General features: G+C 42.2%; 2 protein-coding genes and 1 long non-coding RNA gene across 7 annotated transcripts in view; 2 read left to right on the forward strand and 1 right to left on the reverse strand.

Moving 5' to 3' along the window:
• LOC144670180 (ADP-ribose glycohydrolase MACROD1-like) overlaps positions 1-21,467 on the forward strand; it is an 886,999-nt gene that overhangs the window by 82,265 nt on the left and 783,267 nt on the right. The window lies entirely within an intron of this gene.
• LOC144670178 (leucine-rich repeat transmembrane protein FLRT1-like) overlaps positions 1-21,467 on the reverse strand; it is a 274,775-nt gene that overhangs the window by 35,804 nt on the left and 217,504 nt on the right. Inside the window, exon 2 of one of the 3 annotated variants that reach the window (XR_013573835.1) lies at positions 6,321-7,063. The exons of 1 other annotated variant lie outside the window; for it this stretch is intronic. The gene's annotated coding sequence lies outside the window, so the exon portion shown is untranslated. Of the gene's footprint in view, positions 1-6,320; positions 7,064-21,467 lie in introns of those variants that run through there. One more of the 3 variants, XM_078532652.1, reaches the window with a different exon arrangement.
• LOC144670183 (uncharacterized) overlaps positions 1-21,467 on the forward strand; it is a 193,081-nt gene that overhangs the window by 11,756 nt on the left and 159,858 nt on the right. The window lies entirely within an intron of this gene.

Here is a 21,467-nt window from a genome sequence, read left to right on the forward strand (position 1 = left end):
CTTGCACTCATCAGGACAGAATCACAAGAATACCAAATTTCAATGGGAACAACAATTTATACTGCATGAGAAAAGGATGCTGATCAGTTGGCAAGTGGTCTCTGATTGAGGTGTTGCTATGGAGAATGTACCAGGGAACAGTTATCCCCAAATTTTTGTTTAAATTCAAACCAGGCAAGTTGACTCTGGTCGAGGCTTTGCCATGGAAAATGCTCCAGGGAACCATTGGTTCCCCCAGGCTTTTGTTTAGTTGAAAAGGTGCAATGCCTGGACATGTACTTTATGTTTAGAGGTCAGGGCCCTATGTGTGAACATATGTATTTTCTAGCAAGCTTCAGTGAACCCCATTGCAAACCCATCTGATAATCTTGAATTGGCTGTTCATGTAATTCTTGGCACAATTGGGATTGTTCAGATAGTGCTGCCCAATTGTGGTATCACATATAAAGTTCGACCCTATGTTCTGAGTTTTTCGAGCATGGGCTGGCTGAGTAGTCAGTAGCCTGCCTGTCGTGAACAGCCAAAAGAACGTGCTGTTTGATACAATCCATCTGGCATCACATCAGCACTGAAATTCATATACCACATTACTCAGTTGTGTGGTAGGCAGATGTCTTTTTGGCTTGATGGCAGCATTCTGTTAGTGGAGAATGTCACTTGTATTTCTATTATATCATACCAGTGTGACATGGCCAGCTTCACCTGTTGCTCAGATTTTTGAGACACCTTACCTTTCCAGGGTAATCTGAAGTAGACTGGGCACTTTTGAAGACCAAAAGTGGCAGCCTTAGGCCCATTCATGAGTTTGCGCGATATACGACAAGCAATGATCTGATCAGGGTAGCCATTATCTCGCAGGATAGCTTTGATGTGTCCTATTTCAGCATCAAGCTTGCACAGTGACCAAATGGTTTGGGCTCTTTTTATGAGGTTGTGATAAGATCAATCTTAGTCTGTGGAGCCGTAGGAATCCCAAAGCATAAATTAACCAGTGAAGATAGGCTTGCGGTAGATGATATTAGAGAACCCATTAGCAGATTTTTCAACTCGCATGTTGAGGAAAGGGAGCTCATTAGACTACTCCGGTTCAGAGGTGAGTTTAAGTGTGGGATGGAGCCCATTAAGGTATGTAAGGAAATTCTTACGTACAACTGCTGATTCAAATATAGCAAATGTATCGTCTACATATCAGAAATATGCAATGGGAGGTTAGGGGCCATTCCATTGGTAGACACGTTTCTCGTGGAAACTGACAAAAATGTTAGTGAGAGTTGGGCCGAGAGGGGGTCCCATGGCAACACCATCTCTTTAGGCATACATGGTGTCATTAAAACTGAGCTTAACTGCACGAGTTGCTAGGTTCATAAGTACAATGTATACAGATTGAGACAATGGAGGCACGTCTAGATTGCCATGACAAAATGACACAGTGCAAATGCCTGTGGCTTCCTTGTGCTGCACATTAGTGAATAGGCTCGCAGTATAGAACAAGCATATGGAAATGGCGTTGCTATCGATATGCAGGTCTTGTATAATCTTCATAGAGGTGAAGGAATTGTGTATGTGGAAAACTCACTCGGAACTGGTTGTAGCAATTCACTCAACCGCTTGGCTGATTCATGTTGTGCAGAACCAATCAATAAAGGGACATCATTTTTGCGTGCCTTGGGCAGCCCATACATCCATGGGCATAGTGAACCATGAGGACAAATCCTATTATACACACCTTTAGGCATCTTGTTACTCTAACACAAATCTAACATATGTTTTTGTAACTTGCTTTCAAGCAGGGCTGTGTGGTCATGCTCAGTGGTGAACCCAATGGATATGAATTTGGACCCCCATCATTAAGAAAGGCATGCGTTTTGTCAAATTAGCCACGCTTGTTGAGGATGGCTGTTCCAGTTCCTTTGTCGGACTTACGGGTATGTATATCTGGGTTGGCTTTGAGGCCTCGCAATGCCACCAGATATTTGCGCTCTATGTGAAAATCAGATAAGCCATTGGGTATCCCGCAATATTGCCATTTTGTCTTGTGATTCTGCTCTAATGAGTCTAGGATGAAAAGCTTCAACAGCATGTCTCTTATTCAGCAATACTCAAGTTCTGTACTCCCAAGATAAAGAATGTAACTGGGTGGGCTGCTATATTACTCTGAAAAGTTCTTAGTACTCTATGTCATGGCACACTGGAGACCTAGTATACTGGTCCCACTTTGTTACATTTCTTAGTTTTCTTGTACTGCCACTGAAAATCTGCAGGGATGCTAGTCATGAGCAAAATTAAGATCACCAATCCAGCACATGGAGGTTTATAGCTGCAATCGGCCCTCACGTCACCATTCTACAGCACAATGTGTTGCTGCTCTAAATCATTCCTTAGCTGTGCTGCACCAGTGATTTGTTGGTTTTTACTTTCAAACTTGCAACACTCAAAGCATATAAATTTGATGCAGGAACTCCCCCTTCCCCGGGCCCCCAAACCACCCCCCCACCCCCTGGGCTCCCAAAAATATTTTTGTTTCGGCAAAAGCAAAGCCCAGAGAAAACTGAACTCTTCTGAAAAATATTAAGGGCTGGACTTCCATTCTCGATGCGAGTACAGCATGTGTTGGGAAAATTCCCAACTTGGCCACTCCACCTCGGGAGAAAATGCTCACAAGTATGAGATTTTCAATGCAGGGAGTGGGGCGGGTGTGGGTTGCAGTTGGGCTGCCCAACCCAGGAAAAAGTTTGGAAGCCGCACAGGGGCTGCTGGGTGTGCAGGCCCAGCCTCAGTGCTGTGGGACTTTGGCCCAGTTATAATAAAAATTGAAAGGCTCTCAACCCTCACACCACCTAACCCACCTCACACTCCCCATGCTCCATCCATGCCAACTCATGCCCCCAACTGCACCCTATGGCCCCTCATCCTTCCATGCCCCCCAAACAACTTCCATGGCCCCTCATGCCAAGCTATAGCACTTCCATGCCATTCACCCACTATACACTGAAAGGAGTAATGAACCCATAGTGAAGCCCAGAAATCCATTAGCCTGTTGAAATACCTGAGCCCCAGGAAAACATTGCTGGATTGTCGGACCTGGCTCTCTGATCTATGCTGTCAATTTTACAATGTTTATTTATATAAGATGAAGAGGTTTCAGTTATTGATGTTTAAAGGGCCTGGGTGATTTATTTTTATTAGGCTACAGTAAAAAGTAGTATTTTTAAAAGTGGAACGTTATCAATTACTTAAAGTTTTTTGTTTGCACTTCCTACTGTCACTATACGGTTTATTGCTTCTATACAGTGTATAGTGGGTGAATGGGCATGGAGTTCCATTGTTTAAAAAGGGATCAAAGGAAATGCCAAACAATTATAGGCCAGTTAGTCTTACATCAGTGGTGAGCAAATTAGTAGAATCAATCCAGAGAGATAGGATTAACTGTCATGTGGAAAGGCATGGACTAGTCAGGGATGGTCAGCATGGATTTGTTAAAGGAAGGTCTTGCCTCACAAATTTGATTGAATTCTTTGAGGAAGTGACAAGAAGGGTTAACAAAGGTAGTGCAGTGGATGTTGTGTACATGGATTTTAGCAAGGCATTTGACAAGGTCCCACGTGGCAAATTGGTCAGGAAAGTAAAAGCCCATGGGATTCAAGGTAATGTAGCAAACTGGATAAAACATCGGCTTTGTAACAGGATACAAAGGGTAATGGTCGATGGATGCCCTTGCGAATGGAAAGTTGTCTCAAGTGGAGTTCCACAGGGCTCGGTGTTGGGACCCTTGCTGTTTGTGTTATATATGAACGATTTGGATGTGAATGTGGGGAGCATGATTGGGAAATTTGCAGATGATACAAAGATTGGCCGAGTAGTGGACAGTGTAGAGGATAGCCAAAATCTCCAAAACGAATGAGATGGGTTGGTGGAGTGGGCGGTAAAGTGGCAGATGAATTTTAACATAGAGAATTGTGAGGTCATACATTTAGGGAGGTCAAACAGTTACAGGGATTACAAAATAAATGGGACTAAGAGGGGTAGATGAAGTGAGAGATCTTGGCGTACAAGTACACAGGTCCCTGAAGGCAGCAGTTCAAGTAGACAAGGTTGTAAAGAAGGCATATGGAATGCTCTCCTTCACTGGCAGAGGTATAGAATATAAAAGTAAGGATATAATGTTGGAATTGTATAAAACACCGGTAAGGTCACAACTGGAGTATTGTGTGCAGTTCTGGTCACCACATTACAGGAAGGACATAATAGCTCTGGAGAGAGTGCAGAGGAAGTTTACAAGAATGTTGCCAGGATTAGAAAAGAGTAGCTACGAGGAGAGATTGGATAGTTTTGGGTTATTTTCCTTAGAACAAAGAAGGCTGAGAGGTGACTTGATTGAGGTGTACAAAATTATGAGGGGAACAGATAGAGTGGACAGGATAAAATTGTTTCCCTTGATGGAGAATTCTAGAACCAGGGGACATAGATTCAAGATAAGTGGCAGAAGGTGTAGGGGGGACATGAGGAAGAACTTTTTTACGCAGAGGGTAGTGGGTGTCTGGAATTTGCTGCCCAAGTTGGTGATAGAGGCAGAAACTCTAAACTCTTTTAAAAAGTATGTGGATCTGCACCTAAAGTGCTGTAAGCTGCAGGGCTATGGGCCGGGTGCAGGAAGGTGGGATTAGAAAGGGCACCTGGGTGTCCTCGTGTTGGCATGGACAAGATGGGCTGAATGGCCTCCTTCTGTGCTGTAACTTTTCTATGGTTCTGTGGAGGCGTCATAGCTTGGTATAGGACATGAGGAGGCACAGGGGTTATTTGGGGACTATACCTTGGCATGGGGGCCATGAGGGGTCATAGGGGTTGGGTGGGGAGCATAGCTTGCATGGGGGAATGTGGGGCTATAGGGTGTGGGTGGGGGCCATACCTTGGCATGGGGGTCATGAAGGGTCACAGGGGTTGTTTGGGGGGCATACTTTGCATGAGGAGGACTTTTTGAACTTAGCTTCATGCAAACTGTGGTTCTCGACACCCTTAAGGTGCCCTGATCTACAATTCTTCGAAAAGTTGGCCCGACTCCATGAAAATCGCAGAGTACTAGGAGATGCCTATACCCACAATGAAGCCAATGCAGGTGCAGGCTCATGACCCAAACCAAGCCACTCCCTTAAAAGACAGTCCTGAAAATTGGGAACCCCGGGAATCGGGTTGGAAATCCTGGAATCAGGACCTGCTTGCTAGTTTTCAAGGGCTCCCAAGTCAAGCCAACTTGGCAAAAATCCAGCCCTAAGAGATTTTCTCAATTTGACAATATTGTATTTAGAAAGGTGTGAAGTTATTTTGATTAAAAGGAAAAACTGAAGCTTTTTATTTATGTAAAAAAAAAGAGTACTGAATTTTTAACTTGTTTAAAGAACTGATTCCGAAGTTCTGTGAAAAATTCTATTGCCATTTGTTAGTAGTTTCTCCAGTAATGATTTTCGAATTATTAAATATTCCTTCATAGATGTCTTTTCACAGCACTGATTTCTCATAAGGCAAGCTGTCAGCTGTTCTGAAGCCATCAGCTGCAATTTTAGCAGGAACAATAGTATTGTAAAGCCATGAAAATGTGTGTTTACGAAACTGCTTTTTGATGAAGTCTGTTGGTTGCTGTACAGTAAACACAGGAAGCCAGTTCGTTGACACTCTAATTACAATTGTACAACTGCACATTAATACTGGAGGCCAGCGTAACCAGCACCTGACTGACAAATCAATGGGGAGATCAATGCACAGAGGCCTCTCTGTTCTTAATGGTAATAGAAGAATAACTAGTGTTAAAGCACCTTATTATTCATTTTTGTTCCTGCTTATGCTAGCCCTGAACAATAATTTCTATTACTCCCAATTTCAACAGGAAAACACGACTGGAAAAGGCAAGTTTAAAAATGTTGCATACTCCTAAGTGTGAATTACTAACAGGAATCAGAAAAAGCAATGATCTTGTCATTGGCCCTATTTAACATGTTTCTTACCAATATGCCACTGGGGAGACGAGAATTATACCTTAATGTGTGATAATCTTGGCTCATCACCTCAAATTGCTTCTGCAATTAACATCCACAGTGACATACCTGTAAAACCAGTACTTCAGCCTGGATGACTATCTAGTTCAGATTGCTCCCTTCGACACAACCGAAGTTCAGAAAGGTGAAATATATAACTGGGTGTTTTGCCCGCCTTGTAAGTGAACACCATTAAAAAATTTCATGTACCACCTCACGGTCCCTCCTCCACCTCTTACCCATTTGCAGTTTACTGAAATCCTAGTGAGAACATGAGTCTGACTTGAATCTTACCTTCTTTGCTGTGTTTTCAGTTCTTGTACCATCTGAAATTGACCAGAATTAGCTAGAGTGGCATGCATTCAGCCTCTGGCAGGGTCCTTTTGCTCTGTTCAATGTTTCAGTTCAGGCACACATCAGTAGCTTCGCATTATCCCACTTACACAGGCAAATCCCCCACACATTCCAGTGTACACATTCCAGGCTCTCAGTGAGATCTTCCCTCTATTCAAGAAAAGGTTCTGAAAAGATTTCAGCTTCTTGCATATATTTGTCTTTTTTAAAAGCTTGAGAAGTCTTTTTTTAAATTTCCTTTTTTGTTTCAGCCCAAGCCAAATTCTTGCAGATTCCTAGCTGGATTCTTCAGCAGCAAGCAGGGAGTTAGCAAGCAGAGGAAAAACTCCAGTCTGTAGTCCTGCTACTGGGGAGAACAGTCTCCAGAATAAAGTAGGTGGGATTCCTGGTATAACATTACATAGCCGTGGAGTTAAAACGCAGGCCCTTATCTGTTCAATCAGTTGACATTCAATTCAGAGTTGTCACAACTAAGGAACACCCAGTATGGACATTGACTGGTGCTGTCCACTTGTGTAACCAGGGAATCTGTACTTCTTGTTGCTGATAATACTTCTTGAGGACACAGTAAACAATTTAAGTGACAGAGAGCTGCTCTGTCACTCGTCCTTTTTCTAACAGGGAAAGCTTGCTTTCTCCAGGTTTTTCTGTCCTTTTTGTTTAAAAACAACCAGAGGTTCCTCCTATACAAACAGTAAAAGAAAATTAGCCACACCCAGTAAATGATTTGTTTGCCATTAGTTATTGCTGTAGGATTGAAGAAATATTTATTTTTGCTTTCATTCCTCTTTTTTTGAAGCATTGTAATTTTATTTGGGTGCAGTTCTGTGGGCACTGTGATCCTTTGTATTCTTTGTGTGTTAACCTAAACAGTGAGTGTTGACAGGCACTCAGTTGAGCCCTTTCCTGTCCTTACCTGATATTCACCTCGGTCAACTCAGCAGGGAGGGGTCACTGGAAAATGTTTAGGAGAAGAGACTCTATGGCTTCCTCTCCTTCCTAGCCCTGAGGCCTTTGCAACTCTGGTTTTGCCAGCCTAGCTGTAATCAGTAATCTTACATTGCATATCGTACCAGTAGCCTCCTGGTCTGTGATTTGGTTACATTCCGTCTTTACTGACTAACTTAGTAGGGAAAAATTACTGGAATGATTATTATCATAGCTTCAACTTTAAGGGATCTGGGTATGTGCTGGGCAATTACTGTACCACCACTCCATATGGCTCATATTGCAGTTGTAGTACCATAAATTGTATCTTTAGTGACCATCACTAACAAATCCTACCAGCTGTAGGCTCATTGGATAGCACTGTCACCTCTGAGTCAGAAAGTTGTGGGTTCAAGTCCGACTCTAGCATCCAGCACAAGAATCTAGACTGATACTCTAGTGTCAGCATCTGAGGGAACACTGCAATGTTGGAGGGCAGTACTGTGGGAGTGCTAACTGTCCTGAGAGTGCTCTGCATTGTCAGAGTCAGTACTGAGGAATATTCTGCACTGTAGGAGGGCCAGTGCTGAGGGAGCGTCACACTGTCAGAGGGTCAGTCCTGAGGGAACACCGTGCTGTTGGAGGGTCAGTGCTGAGGGCGCGCCGCGCTGTTGGAGGGTCAGTGCTGAGGGAGAGCCGCACTGTTGGAGGGTCAGTGCTGAGGAAGCGCCATACTGTCGGAGGGTCAGTACTGAGGGAGTGCCGCGTTGTCAGAAGATCAGGGCTGAGGAGCGCTGTGCTGCTGGAGGGTCAGTGCTGAGGGAGCGCCGCACTATTGGAGGCTTAGCGCTAAGAAAGCACCGCAGAGTCGGAGGGTCAGTGCTGAGGGTGTACCATACTATCAGCGGGGTCAGTGCTGAGGGAGCGCCACAGTGTCGGGGGGGTCTGTGCTGAGGGAGTGCCGCAGTTTCAGAGAGTCAGTACTGAGGGAGTGCCGCACTATCGGAGGATCAATACTTAGGGGGTGCTGCTTTGTTGGACGGTCAATACCGAGGGAGTACTGCACTGATGTAGTGGCAGCCTTTGGATGGGCCATCAAACCGAGGCCACGTCTGCCCTCCCAGGTAGGTGTGGAAGATCCCACGTCCACTATTTCATAGAAGAGCAGTGGGGAGTTATCTCCAGTGTTTGGACGATATTTATTCCTCAATAAATATTAAGAAAACAGGTTATCAGGTCATCATCATATTTAAGTTATTGGAGCTTGCTGTGCACAAATTGGCAGCTGCATTTCCAACATTGCAGCAGTTTCTACACTTCAAAAGTACTTAATTGGCTGTAAAGTGCTTTGTGATGTCCTGAGGTTGAAAGACGCTGTAGAAATGAAAGGTTTTTTCTCTTTCTCGAAAGCAACTACTGTTCTATACAAATGGAATGGTGCTTTTTGTTTTCTCTTCCCCTCCATGGCTTGTGCTGTCAATGTGAAATGTTCCTCTGTTGGAAAATCAGAGGTTCACCTGCAAATGGTTACAAGAAAACGAGGCTGCACGCTGGGAACACATTTGAGAGCAATTCTTGTTTCAAATGCGACACTGGCTTCCTTTTATGGAAAAGTCCATTACTGTTGACAGTGGAGTAATTGTTTGAAATGGAGAAAGTAGTCATGTAAAAACTGAGTGATTGCTGCATAATTGATTAATTTTCCCTCATCTCTCTGTGGAACAGAGCTTGTGAAGTGCACAAAAATGGAAAGTTTATCTTATCATACCCCACCCTCATTATAAAGTTCACTGGTACAACAGAATTTATAATTCCATTTCTGCTGTACAGCCTGTCATTGTTAAAAAGGTCCTCAGGTGCCACTCTTACAGCCACACCACATTATTGAGCTCTGAATCATAAGATCACCTTTGTTACATACTGTTTTCACTAGAAAGATCTTTGGTGTTCCACACCAATGGGAGCCCCAATTTTAGCAGTCACACTGGCAAGTAAATGAGACAACACTGCAGCTGAGACCTGTGTAAAGGGGTGGTTTTCTCTGGCACCTTTGGAGGCAGTGGTGCTCTGATGGTAAATGTAAACACTCCAAAAGCTGGGGCTACTGGTGAGCAGAGTGCTGGGCCCAAAATCTCAGGATAACCCTGAAATTTTCTGATGACTAGGTCTGTATGGAGTTTGCTCACCTATTGACCTGAAATGAAGCCACATGTTTCAAAGAACCATGTATGTTGTAAAGAACATATCTTTTTATTTCTGTTGGACTGTGGATTAAAATTACAATGGCTGCAGTTTGAAAGACATGTCCACTGGCACAGTGTGAGGAATATATACAATGGGCAGAATTTTGCCCTTGGTGGGCGTGTGGGTCCCACTGGCTCGGCGGCGGGCAGACAGCCGATCTCCACCACCGAAACAGGGCCCGCCGCCATTTTGAGTGGGCGGGCCAATTAAGGCCCCTTCCTGTTCAGGGGGGGAAGGGACGCGAAAGAGCACACTGCTTCCTGAGACTAACTGCTGTCTCATGGAGATTACTGACAGTGCACAAAAGTTAAAAAATAGAAAAATAAAAATAGTATTAACATGTCCCCCTCATGTGATAATGTCACACGAGATGGGACATGTTAATAAAAACAACATAAACTTTATTACACTTTTTAAAAACTGACATGAAACCTCATCCCGCCAGTGGATGAGGTTTCATGTATTATCAGGAGCCTGCTGGGGCTCCTGGCCTGCCCGCCAGTCTTAAGGTTGGACGGGCAGGTCTTTAATGATCTTAATTAGCCTGTCAATGGCCTTAATTAGCCATTGACAGGTTGGCAGGCGGACAGCTGATTTCGCTGCCGCCCGCCTTCTTAAAAATTTAAAGGGATCGGGATGACGTCGGGTGTTCCTTCCGATGTCATTCCGCATCATTTTCCCGTCGACGAGCGGGCCCCACCCCCAAATCGCCGACGGGAAAATTCTGGCCAATGTTGCTGTCCTGGAACAGAGTGTGCCATGAAAGACAGGATGGTGCCGAGGAGGAGTCTGGTCTAATGGGGAACTGCCTGGCAACAACACTTTAATTAGCTCCTGACCAGGTGACCAGGGTTTATATGAGAGCAGTGCAGCAGAATAGCTCCTAGCCTGAAAAGGAGAAGACCTAAAACCTCCTGCTCCTGTGTGTGATTCCAGTAATTCCACAATACTAGCTAGCTGGCTTTTTCTCCTCATATCTCTATAACCTGCTCTCTCTCTCTCTCTCTCTCTCTGAAAGCCCCTGTCAAGACACAGAGGGGAAAATCTCTGTTAGAGACATTGAAAGGCAAGTGCTCACCAGTGAACTAAAGACTGAAAGTACTGGAAGACCACTTTGTGTCATCAACATAGAACTGAAAGGAATTTGGAAGGCATCGATTAAAACCAACCCATCCAATCCTGTACTCCGGAATTGGAGCTATTGAACTGTTCTATCCCACCCTTAAAATCCATGTTTTTGTGTGTCTTATGTGCCTTGTATGTGTGTGTATAGGGATGTAAAAAGGGATGGAGTTTAGGCTATAGAGTTAGAAATTAGCAGTTCATATTTCTTTCTTTTGCCACTGGTTAAAGACGTTTTGTTCAATAAACAGTTATTTACTTATTAAGTTTACAAACCTGGTGCTTGTGTTCTGTTAACCTAAGTTAAACAATTGGGTGGTTTGATCAAACTTTTCACATTTTTCACGGCTCGGAGAGCAGTGGGGCTTGATATTGCAGCGCGCTATCCCCAGTGAGCCGTGACAGTGTATAACCCTTATGTATATATACGTTTGTTTGGCTTTTTCTCTGATGCTGTGAAATCTGTCCAGCATTTTAAATATGATGGATTCTGCATAGCAGGAATCTAGGGTATTACAGAATTACATCAGGAAGTAGCTCTCTAATATAAAGAGGTCTCATTTATGACATCTCTGTTACATTTTACAATCTGATTATAACAGCTTTTTTTTTTGTAGTCACGTTTTATTACTTTTGGTATATATAGTGTGATGTATATCTTGGAAGTGAGCTAAAGAGCTGTTGTTGAAGACTGAGGGGTTGTGGTCAGGGTGAGGGGGTGCAGCAGGGGTTAGATGTCCTGTACCAGAACACTGAAGAAGGGTTACCGGTTTATATCCGTTGTTCTCACTTGGACATTAGTTAATGACCTTGAACTTGCTCCCTGGTAAGTTTGTTAAATAAACAGTCTTTCATTCATTTGGTAGTTTTTCAATTGGGTTGTCATATTTATACCAGTAAAAGGCTATATTTATATGTAGCGCCAACTGTGGTTTGGTGATAACATTCTCGCCTCAGAGTCAGAAGAGACTTAAAACCTTGGCTGACACTTCAATGCTGTACTGAGGAAGTGCTGCACTGTTAGGGATGATGTTTTTCGGACGAGACGTTAAACAGAGACCCCATCTTCCCTCAGGTGGGCGTAAAAGATTCCATGGCCACTATTTTGAAGAAGAGCAGAGAAGTTCTCCCTGGTCAACATTCAACCCTCAACCAAAGCAGATTATGTGCTCAGTCTTTGGTTGCTGGGATCTTGCAGTGCGCTAATTGCTGCAGTTCCTACGTCCACATCTTCTAAATCAGCAGCTACATTTTCCTATATTACAACAATGAACTCGGCCAATATAAATGCAAGTTCTTTCTTCTTTCTATTAATGCTAGACTTGCACAAAATTATTAATGGTTTGGAATACATATTGACAAGTGACACCAATTTTTTTACATTATAGTGCCCTATGAGAGCCATACTATTATGTGCTGAAATGTACTTGAAGCATTGAGGAGAAAGCTTTATGTTGAATAGAATGCACAATGGTTTCATTATGATTTTTTATAAAATCACTTCTGTCTTAAATTAAAGAGATATGGTGTGGTTCAGATTGGTAGAACGGGGATCACACAAGTAGTTCCAAAAATAATGAGTTTTTACTCTCAGTTGGGGTGTTGTGGGATAGATGTCCAGAAGACAGGGTCAACGCTTTTCCCCTGAAAGCAATTTCTTCTGGGCCGTGATCAATTATTTCCTAGTAGCCAGTTAAAAAACATCATGGACTAGGAGCAGAATGCCTCTTAGCTGGGGCACGGTACAGGAATATTGTTGGAGAGGACCTTGTAAAGAATCTGACAGTGATGTTTGCGAGGCAGATTTCAGTGGATACATTTGACAGGTGCCTCCTGTGGCATGTGTGACTGATCTGCCATCTTGGCTCTGGCACAGCTGAGTTGAGCCCTCAAACTGGCAATGTCATTTGGCAAACCTTGACTTTGGAAAAAGCCTCAGTAACATGCCATTGAAAACAGATCTGTAACATAAAAGGGCATAAAGGAGCAAAGTCAATCCCTTCAGGTAACAAGGTTTGAGCATTAAAATTAACATGAAAGTTAGAGGTGAAATTCCTCTATAATTGTAACAAAGAATAAACAGCTTAAAAAATGGTATTTTGCATTTCAGCCCAGTCGTTTATTTAAAGCCTGCCAATTATGACTGTTGATTTTGATCTGCGTTCTTTTGCCTTTTAACACTTATAACCTGAGAGATGCTTTCATCCACTTTTTTTAGCTGGCGTTTGTCACCATTATTTTAGCATTTGATTTCTTTAATTGTGATTATTATCTAAACAGCTGCTGTGTAAGATGTTTTGTCTTATCAGTAGCACTGCTTGCAAAAGATGAGATAAAATGTCAATGGTAATTGATGAGAATGATTTTCCTGACAGGGCAGGATCTGAAAATTGAATGAAAATTGATGGGGTCTGTTTTCTGCATTTTCACTTAGTGAGATGTTTACTAATTTACCATTTGGTTTTTTTTAAAATCCCTCATTTGCCTATTCTATGCTCTGTACCCTGGACGTGAAGACAAGGAGATGACTTGATCCCGTGGCAATCTAACTTTTCATTGGGAGGTCATGCAAATGTAGGTGAGAGTGAATGTCTTGCTGGTCCATCTCTTCCTCACTGGAGGAATTGCATGGTTTCCAAATTAAGTATTCTTTGGGTGGCTCAACAGATATTGTGAACTTGCTGAACAGGAATTGTGGATCTAAACCTGTCCCACAACTTCAGCACAAAGTGCTCTGCCACAGTATGTGCCTGGAAAAAAATCATTTTACACATGGACAGTTTCAATCACCCTGCAGATATACCGTTGACCTAAGTGGGCCCATTGAACAAATGTTTATTCCTGTTAAGATGCAGCATCTGGTTTGACCTAATGACTACACATGCTGCAGGTATTATATTTATGCAAGCCAGAATTTTCTTTAGACTTTTTGTATGGATTCCAGTGATTAGAAAAGTTATTAAGTATGTGATAGTTGATATGAACAAAGGCTCACTATTCTGGATACTTTTATTTTAAACTTAATAGCCACTTGCATTTATATAGAAACAGAAAGCAAAATCATGCAGATGCTGGCAAGTTGACATAAAAACAAAATTCAGGGAATACTAAGCAGGTCAGGCAGCAGCTGTGGAGGGAAGAAACAAAGTTATAGTTTCAGGTTGATGATCTTTCATCAGAACTCACATCAGACCATGTCTTTGCATGGTATCGCAGGGTATATTTGACAGAGGGCATTTTTTTCCCCTCCCATTTTTGCCTCTGTCAGTTTCAACCTCTGGAAACCATACCTCCTGCTTGCGGGTCACCACCATTGGATTGGTGCCGAGTCCCAACTCATTCTTACCCTCTCGCTTTTATGGGGAGATGCTTGGCTTCTGTTCTGTTCATTTCTTTTACCAAGTCCAAAACTGAACAGAGGGCAGAACATTCATGAAGCAAATGATAAGATCAGAGTTTGAATTCTGATGAATATTCATTGAAAACCTTAATTACTAATATTTCTACTTCATGAGTCACAGTAAAACAAAGGATCAAACAGCCATCTGTTTTAAGTGACAGCTTTTTAAGAGTAGAAATTAATCTGTGCCTTCTTAACAAATTGTTTAATGTGATCAGTTGAAATTCCTGTTGTTAATTGGGTTCGTTAGCTTGGGATGTATTGTTCAGTCTTTGCCACCATGGAATTATCAGTCTTGGCTCCACGGTAGAGTCAGATGGTGATGTATTCAAGTCCCATTGCAGGAGTTGAGCACGTAATTTAGGCTGGGACTCCAGTGCGGTACTGAGTGAGTGCTACATTACTGTAGGTCCTGTATTTCAGGTGAGATGCTAAACTGAGACTCAGCCCTCTGTCTTTAGGTAAGTTTAAAAAAAAAGGATGCAGCACTATTTGAAGAAGAGCAAGGTGAGTTGTCCTGGTCAATATTCATTCTTCAACCAACGCTATCAAAACAGATCAATTGGTCATTCATCTTATTGCTGTTTGAGGGATCTTGCTGTGTACAAATCGGCTGTTGAGTAGGTGTGAATTTCAGTCATGGTTCACTGCATGTGATACACTTTGAGATGTCCCAAGGATGAGATATAAATAGCAGTTCAACCTTTTCTTCCTTACACCAACAAACACAGGAACTTTGTTCATCCATGTCATGTAAGGACTATTTAAAAATAACATAAAAGGTAACTATCATTTGGCAACTAGTTCATTTTTTTGAAATTTGCATTTGCTTACTCAAGGACATGAGGGTAGAACCATGAACACTCAGTACAACCACTTTCCTTCCTTCCCTCCACCCACCCCCCGACTTCCTGCTTACATTTTTTTATCCATCTCTCTCAGAACATTTTTGAGTTTGTCTCTGGTTGTGAGCACAGAGATGAGACATCTATTGCGAATGATCGTTCTGCAACGTGTTTTGGGGTGACTTTCCAATTTTATTTTATTTTTGACTGTGGCAAGACCACTTGTTTTCACAGCTCCCTAAGATGGCTTGGTTATCAACTACTCATGGGAAATCATAGATCTCAATATTTCACTCCATGCTCTTTCCCCTACCACCCCACTCCTCTTTGCCCTAAGAAATGAACACTGTTATTGGCAGATCGAGTGATTGACAGAGACTTTTGCAGTAAGTGAGACACGAATGTTTGAAGAATTGTATTCCCCACCTCACCTTAAACAAACTAGAGAGTTTAAATTTGTGAATTCTGCATTTACTGCAATTATTGTTAAAATGTCTATTATATTGAATGCACCTACTGTTAGTATTTCACATTTAATATACTGGTATGAGGCCCTGCTATGCATTTTTTCCACATTAATGTGACTAGTTTATCTCATTTTCATGTTAATTCAGCATAATTTATACATAACAAATAGGGCCAAATGAATGCTGTGTTAAGCTCTAAACTAGCATGGACATGTTGACAGCACATTTGTCGACGACATTAACATGGCTGCTAGAACACAAACCGTTGCTAATAAAAACTTCAGAACGAAAGTATGGCATTTTCTTTTTCCTTCTCCCATTGCTATCCTTTGAAACCACACTCCCCCAATTCTTGACATTGTGCCAAGTTAAGCACCATTCTCTGCTGGCAACTTGCCAGCTCCAAGATCCCTTCCAGTGGTGTTACCTGACCAAGGAGTGTGTAATCATTATGGAGTAACTTTGTCATCCAGCTTTCCCTCCAACATTGAGCTGCCTCTTGTCACTTGCTGCTGACATCCTGACTGAGATCAAAACCCTCTGTTTAGAGGGTCAACCAGGCTGCTATGATCTGTGACATTATTCGTATAGCAGTTGTGACACTGGTACACTAACGTGGTTGCTCGACAACTCCAACTCAACAATATATTATAACATAACTGTATATCACAGTTCCCAATATTTGTGGATAAAATTTGTCGTCTTTGATAGATCTGTTCAATTGCCAAATCATATTCAGTTCCCATAAGGACCCTCTATCATTATAATAATTTTCACAGTTCATCTTTATATTGTACATTAAGAATGATCCCAATTAATCAAAGCATTATCATTATAACCATACGATAATGCACATAATACAGGTAGAATAGAAAGAAATATTTGCATATGTGTAGTGCCATTCTTGTCCTCAGGATATCCAAATAGATTTTACAATCAGCGAACCACTCCCAAAGTGTAGTTAGTGTTACCATGTAAGGATAGAGGCTGAAAGACAATATAAAGCTTTTGCTGTAGGTGGCGAGCAACGTGTAACCTAGACCAATTACTAAGGTACATATGGTGAAACAAAAAATTAAACCAAGGTCCTGTCTGCGCTCTCAGGCCGACATGAAAGATCCCCCTGACACTATTTTGAAGAAGTGCAGGGGAGCTCTCCCCAGTATCCTGGCCAATATTTACCTCTCAATCAGCATCGCTAAAAAGATAATCTGGTCATTATCACATTGCTGTTTATGGGAGCTTGCTGTGCCCAAATTCGTTGCCACATTTCCTACATTGCAATAGTGACTACACTTACGAAGTTCTTCATTGGCTGTGAAGAGATTTGGCTCGTCCTGAGGTCATGAAATGTGCAACAGAAATACAAGTTTCTTCATTCACAATGGAATGATAAATTCACTGCACAATATAAGATAGTGTTCAGTTAAGAAATAACGACCTGATGAAATACTGTGTGTAGAATATGGCTCATCAGGCTGTGCCATGCATTGTTGGAATAGGTACAGATCTGACATTGTGAAGTAATGATGTCTACATGTATATTGGAACAGGGAGATGGAAATATGCAGAAGAAAAGGCAAAATAGAAAGCAAAAACTTGCATTTATATAGCACCCTTTCAAGACCTCATGACATCCCCAAGTGGCTCACAGCCAATGAAGTACTAGTGAAGTGTAGCCACAGTTGTAATCTAGGGGAGCACAGCAACAGCATAAACACCAATGAAATGAATAACCAGCTGAACTATTTCAATTATATTTGTTGAGGGATATATATTGGCCAGGACACCCCAAAAATTCCTCTGCTCTCCTTCAAAAAATGACATGTGCCTAAAGTATGAACATTTTAGGGGCTGTACTTAGTGTTCACTCCTTGGTCCAGGTGCCCTCAAATTTAAAAAAAAGAGTTTAGGTGGTATAGGATTTGGTTCACACAACATTTTCAGAACATTATTCATATTTTGGGTTTGTACCCATGAGTCTCCAACTGGCAAGCTTTGCACTCTGTTAAGGGAGTTGATGCATGCTTGTGTGTGTCACAGAAAGATAGATTACCTGAATAAATGGGTCCCTATCAGGTGCGAGTGGAGTTGAACAGTCAGGAGATACCCCAGTAATGTGGCAAGGATGCTCAGCCCATGAAATACAAACCAATGAAATAGGAGCAGAAGTAGGCCATTCGACCCCTTGAGCCTGCTCCTCCATTCAGTAAGATCATGTCTGATCCGTTTGTGTTCTGAATTCCACATTCCCACCTACCCCGATAACCTTTGATTCCCTTGCCTAACAAGAACCTATCCACCTCCACCTTAAAAATATTCAATGACTCCACCTTCTGAGGCGGAGAGTTCCAAAATCTCACAGCCCTTGGAGAGAAAAACTTTCTCCTCATCTCTGTCTTAAAAGGACAATCCCTAATTTTAAAACAGTGCCCCATAGTTCTGGACTCACCCACAAGAGGAAACATTCTTTCCACACCCACCTTGTCAAGACTGTTCAGGATCTTTTATACTTTAATCAAGTCACCCCATAATCTTCTAAACTCCAGTGGAAACAAGCCCAGTCTGTCTAGCCTTTCCTCATAAGACAACCTGCTCATTCCAGGTATCAGTCTAGTAAACCTCCTCTGAACCACCTCAAACGCATTTACATCCTTCCTTATATAAGGGGACCAAAACAGCACACAGTACTCAAGATGTAGTCTCACCAATGCCCTGTATAACTGAAGCATAACACCCTTACTTCTATGTTCAATTCCTCTCGTAATAAAGGACAGCATTCCAATAGCCTTCTTAATTACTTGCGGTATCTGCATACTAATGTATTGTGATTCATTCATGAGAACACCTAGATCCCTCTACACCTCGGAATTCTGCAGCCGTTCTCCATTTAAGTAGTACTCTTTTTTTATTCTTCCTGCCAAAGTGAACAACTTCACAATTTCCCACATTATGTTCCATCTGCCAGATTTTTGCCCACTCTCTCAACCAAACTATATCTGTCTGTAACCTCCTTATGTCCTCTTCACAACATACTTTGCTACCTATCTTTGTGTCATCTGCAAATTTAACTACCATGCCTTCACTCCCCTTATATAAGTCATTGATATAATTGTATAAAGCTGAGGCCCCAGCACAGACCTCTGTGGGACTCCACTCATCACATCCTGCCAATCAGAAAAAGAGCCATTTGTGCACGCTCTCTCTTTTCTGTCAGCCTGCCAAACTTCTCTCCATGCTAATATATTACCCGTTACACCATGAGCTTTTATTTTCCACAATAACCTTTGACATGGCACCTTATCAAATACTTTCTGGAAATCCAGACAGTACGTCTACAGGCTCCCCTTTATCCACAGCGCATGTTACTCTTTCAAAGAACTCCAATAAATTGGTTAAACATGATTTCCCCTTTCACACAACCATGTTGACTCTTCCTGATTACCTTGAGTTTTTCTAACTGCTCAGCTTAATGATCGAATCTAACATCATCCCCACAACAGACATCAAGCTGACTGGCCTGTAGTTTCCTGTTTTTTGCCTCCCTCACTTCTTGAATAGAGGGGTTATATTTGCTGCTTTCCAGTCTGATGGAACCTTTCCAGAATCTAGCGAAGTTTGGAAAATTAACACCAGTGCATCTTCTACCTCATTAGCCGTCTCTTTGAAGACCCTAGAATGAAGTCCATCAGGACCCAGAGACATGTCAGCCCACAGCTCCATCAGTTTGCTCAGTACTGCTTCCCTAGTGATTGCAATTTCACCAAGTCCCTATCTCCCACTCCCTGATTTACAGATATTACTAGAATGCTTTTTGTATCCTTTATAGTGAAGGTAGAAGCAAAATATTTGTTTATTTCATCCACCATTTCCTTATTATCTACTATTAATTCCCCATTCTCACTCTCTAGAGGACAGACACTTTACTTACTCTTTTTTAAATACCTGTAGGAGCTCTTGCTATCTGTTCTTACATTTCTAGCTAGCTTCCTCTCATACTCTAAATTTCTTTCTGCTGATTAACCTTTTAGTCTTTCTCTGCCGCTCTTTATATTTTGACCAATCATCTGACCTGCCACTCATCATTGCATAGTTATATGCTTTCCTAACTACTTTAGTTAACCACGGATGGTGGGTCCTCTCCTTAGAATTTTTCTTTGTAGTAGGAATATACTTAACCTGAGTATTTTGAAATATCCCCTTAAATATCTGCCACTGTTTCTCTATTGATCTATCCTCTAGCCTTGTATCCCAGTTCACTTCAGCTAGCTCAGCTCTCATGCCCACATAGTTGCCCTTATTTAAGTTTAAAATACAAGCCTTGGACCAACTCTTCTCTTTCAAATTGGATGTAAAATTCAATCATATTCTGGTCGTTGGTACCTAGGAGTGCATTTACTCTGAGGTCATTAATTAACCCTGCCACATAACACAATACCAAGTCCAATAGAACCTGCTCTCGGTTTAGTTTCAGAACGTGCTGCTGTAAAAAAAAGTATTTCGCAAGCATTCTATGAGCTCCTCATCCAGGCTAGTACTGCCAATCTTGATTTTTTTCAGTTTATATGTAGATTAAAATCATCTATGATTACTGCCATCCCTTTATCACAAGCACCCAATATATCTTCTTGTATAATTTGCCCTAAATTGTGGTTACTGCTAGGGGGCCTGTAGACCACTCCCATTGGTGACTTCTTTCCCCCACTATTCCTTATCTTCACCCAAACTGATTCTACATCCTGATCTCCTGAACCAAGGTCATCTCTAAACATTGCACCAATGCCATTCTTGATTAACAGTGCTACCGCTCTACCTTTACCTAGATTCCTATTCTTCTTGAATGTCATTTACCCCATAATATTCAGGACCAAATCCTGCAGCCATGTCTTCTTAATGGCTATCAGATCATATTTATTTACTTCAATGTGCGCTCTCAATTCATTTACTTTGCTATGAATGCTATGCACATTCAATACAGAGCCTTTAGTTTTGTTTTTTTGTTATCTTTGTAACATCTAGCCTTGACTGTTGGTGTATTCTTAAGTTTCTCTCTTCCCTTCCTACCATTCTCTCTTAATTCCCATGTTACTATTTTGCTCCCCTGCCTTGACTCTACCCCTTGATTTGCTACATCTGCCCAAGCTTGATCCCGCCCCCCCCACCCTAGTTAGTTTAAAGCCCTTTCTACTTCCCTAGTTATATGGCTTGCTAGAACACTGGTCCCAGCAAGATTCAGGTGTAGACAGTCCCATCGGTACAGCCCCCACTTTCCCCAGCACTGATGCCAGTGCCCCATGAACCAGAACCCACTTCTCCCACACCAGTCTTTGAGCCACGCATTTATTTCTCTAATCTTATTTGCCCTATACCAATTTGCTCATGGCTTAGGTAATAACCCAGAGATTATTACCTTTGAGGTTCTGCTTCTTAATTTGGTACCTAGCTCCTCATACTGACTATGCAGAACCTCTTTCCTTGTCCTGCTTATGTCGTTGTACCTACATGGACCATGACAACTAGATCCTATCCCTCCCACTGCAAGTTCCTATCCAGCCCTGAGCTGATGTCCTGAACCACAGCCTTCTGGACTCTCGCTCTTTGCTGCAGAGAACATTGTCGATTCCCCTCACTATACTGCCACGGCATTCCTGTTTGCTCCCCTTAACTTGAGTAGCTTCCTGTACCATGTTGCCATGACCAGCCTGTTCATCCACCTTGCAGATCTCACTTTCTTCCACACAGGTTGCGAGCACCTGAAACTGTTTGACAATTGCAAAGTCTGAGTCTCCTCCACTACTATCTGCTCGGTCCCTTTACCTGCCTCACTCTCAGTCACATTCTCCTGTCCCTCACCGCTGACCAAAACAGATGAACCTATTCTGAGGGGTGTGACCATCTTCTGGAACAAAGTGTCCAGGTATTTCTCCCCCTCCCTTATGTTGTGCAGTGTCTGCAGTTCAGCTTCCAGATCAATAATCTGGATCCAGAATTCCTCTAGCTGCTTATACTTTCTGCAGACTTGTTTGTCATGGACCGCCTTGGGCTTCCAAAAGCTTAAACATTCCACAGCTGCAACATAACA

Source organism: Cetorhinus maximus, chromosome 31 (assembly GCF_964194155.1).
Source record: "Cetorhinus maximus chromosome 31, sCetMax3.hap1.1, whole genome shotgun sequence".
Taxonomy (NCBI): Eukaryota; Metazoa; Chordata; class Chondrichthyes; order Lamniformes; family Cetorhinidae; genus Cetorhinus; species Cetorhinus maximus.